Source organism: Giraffa tippelskirchi, chromosome X (genome assembly GCF_054371585.1).
Source record: "Giraffa tippelskirchi isolate mGirTip1 chromosome X, T2T-mGirTip1v1.2.pri, whole genome shotgun sequence".
Classification (NCBI taxonomy): domain Eukaryota; kingdom Metazoa; phylum Chordata; class Mammalia; order Artiodactyla; family Giraffidae; genus Giraffa; species Giraffa tippelskirchi.
In genome coordinates this window covers 32386102-32388983 of record NC_137289.1, presented here as the reverse complement: position 1 = coordinate 32388983, position 2882 = coordinate 32386102, and the positions used below count along the sequence as shown (strand labels likewise).

At 41.6% G+C, this 2882-nt stretch overlaps 1 non-coding gene across 1 annotated transcript; it reads left to right on the top strand.

Moving 5' to 3' along the window:
- Window positions 1-2531: 2531 nt before the first annotated feature.
- LOC145537280 (U8 small nucleolar RNA) lies at window positions 2532-2665 on the top strand. Its single transcript, XR_014076304.1, has one exon. It is a non-coding gene; the product is annotated as a U8 small nucleolar RNA (small nucleolar RNA).
- Window positions 2666-2882: the final 217 nt, after the last annotated feature.

The window sequence follows — 2882 nt, the reverse complement described above, 5'->3', positions numbered from 1 at the left end:
GCTTCAACATCAGTCCTTCCAATGAACACCCAGGACTGATCTCCTTTAGGATGGACTGGTTGGATCTCCCTGCAGTCCAAGGGACTCTCAAGAGTCTTCTCCAACACCACAGTTCCAAAGCATCAATTCTTTGGCGCTCAGCTTTCTTCATCGTCCAACTCTCACATCCATACATGACCACTGGAAAAACCATAGCCTTGACTAGACGGACCTTTGTTGGCAAAGTAATGTCTCTGCTTTTAAATATGCTATCTAGGTTGGTCATAACCTTCCTTCCAGGGAGTACGCGTCTTTTAATTTCATGGCTGCAATCACCATCAGCAGTGATTTTGGAGCCCCCCAAAATAAAGTCTGACACTGTTTCCACTGTTTCCCCATCTATTTCCCATGAAGTGATGGGACCAGATGCCATGATCTTAGTTTTCTGAACGTTGAGCTTTAAGCCAACTTTTTCACTCTCCTCTTTCACTTTCATCAAGAGGCTCTTTAATTCTTCTTCACTTTCTGCCATAAGTGTGGTGTCATCTGCATATCTGAGGTTATTGATATCTCTCCTGGCAATCTTGATTCCAGCTTGTGTTTCTTCCAGCCCAGTGTTTCTCATGATGTACTCTGCATATAAGTTAAATAAGCAGGGTGACAATATACATAATGTAGTTACAATTAGGTTTCTAATTTTGCTTTGATAGGTGAAAAAAATAACATTATTTTTTCATGTTTAACATATTCCTATGTTTATCATTCATTTGCATTTATGTTTACTGTTTATTGTTCATGATTTTTGCCAATATTTGGTGTATTAGGATTTGAATGAATCCAATTCACTTCAATGAAATTTTTATGTATAAAATTTTTATGTATAAAAGAATTTTTATATATAAAAATTCATTTGAATGAAATTTTTATGTATAAAATTAAAATCTGTTCTGAACATTTAAATCACCCCATCACGGTTGTTAAATCAAGAAATAGGTATAACTATTTTACACAGTTATTGAGAAGAAATAGAACTGAAAAGAATTGGAAAAAAAAAAAGAATTCAGGAGCCATGTGGGACAGTCTGAAGCTGGAGATGTCATCTAGATTATTTTTTCCAGACATATCCACACTCAGCTCTTTATATGCAGTCATTGAGGTAGTTAGCCTCGGGACATCTCCCGCCAGTTTCTCCTTCTCTGCAGTTTTAGGTCCCCTTCCACTACTTACTGGTATTTGCATTCTGTCTCAACTGTCACCACTTCCCAAGCCTTCCCACTCATACTGCCCCAAATTCAGTGGAGGAGGGCCTGTACACAGGGTGAAAATACCAGTCTCCAGCAGCCAGGAGCACAGCTCCCAGCCAGGAATACTAGCAAGGATGCAGCGAACCACCAGAATAACCAAGAGAGGTAGCTCTCCCAGCATCTAGAATCACTGGGTGACACAGAAAGGCTCCCTATACTCTGCCTGATGGTAGGCACAGAGAATTCAAAGGTACGTGAGATATTTGGCATGCCTCTCTACGCCTTTCATCCAGTAGATATGCCCATAGACTTCTCAACTTCCAGCTGCTGGTGGTAATTCAGAGATTTCCCAAGCTTATTAACAGACGTGATCTTGAACCCTCTGCCCAGATTTTCCACCTTTTCCCCTCATAGTCCCTTCTCTCCCTTCTGCTAAACTCTAAATCCAGAATGCTGCCTGCCAGCCTGCCATGGGCTCTCTGGGTGAGGTTTTTCATGTGGCCTCTCATGACCTCTGGCAACTGCTCTGATCTCACATCTTCACTCGGAGAAGGCAATGGCACCCCACTCCAGTACTCTTGCCTGGAAAACCCCACGGACGGAGGAGCCTGGTGGGCTGCAGTCCATGGGGTCGCTAAGAGTCGGACTCGACTGAGCGACTTCACCTTCACTTTTCCCTTTCATGCATTGGAGAAGGAAATGCCAACCCACTCCAGTGTTCTTGCCTGGAGAATCCCAGGGACGGTGGAGCCTGGTGGGCTGCCGTCTATGCGGTCGCACAGAGTCGGACACGACTGAAGTGACTTAGCAGCAGCAGCAGCATATCGTGTTGATATTTCAGAATGTGAAATACGCCTAGGAGAATCCTGGCATTCAAGACATTAATGCCGAAGTCCAGCTCCATATGGGTCAGAGTTCAATTTTATACTCAATCTTTTTGAAAATAAGGAACTAAAATAACAATGAGACAGTATCTTTCATCCCAAAATTTGGCCAAAATTTAAAAGACTGATGAAATAAAATGCCTATGAGAATGTAAAGCATTCACACACATGAATCTGAGAGACTATAAATTGGTATGGCATTTTTGGAACAGAAGTTCAGCAATATTTGTAACAATTTTAAGTCTTCACACTCTGCCCAGTTTAATCAAGTTTGCATGTTACTATGTCTTTCTTGAGAGAAAGTATGCATATCTGTCTAAGATTTCATGTTCAAAGATACTGATTTCAGTCCTATTACTCATAGCAACAAATCTCAAACAGTTTTTAATGTCCATCAAGAGGAGAATAGTTTATTATCACACAAACAGAAGTAAGATAATCCTTACCTGTCTTTTTCTTGGAGTGAAGATTGGAACATGATGACTGGAGTTCCCATGATGTGTGATTAACATCTGTGCATAATGAAGACTTGCAACACCTTGATTGCTCCTATCATATTCTTCCTGATGATCTTCCCTTCAAATGGCCAAAAGGTATGAAACGATGTTCAAGAGACACAGATAAATAGAACAGTATTATGGACTCTATGGGAGAGGGCGAGGGCGGGATGATATGGGAGAATGGCATTGAAGCATGTAAATTATCATATGTGAAACGAATCGCCAGTCCAGGTTCGATGCATGATACAGGGCGCTCGGGGCTGGTGCACCGGGAT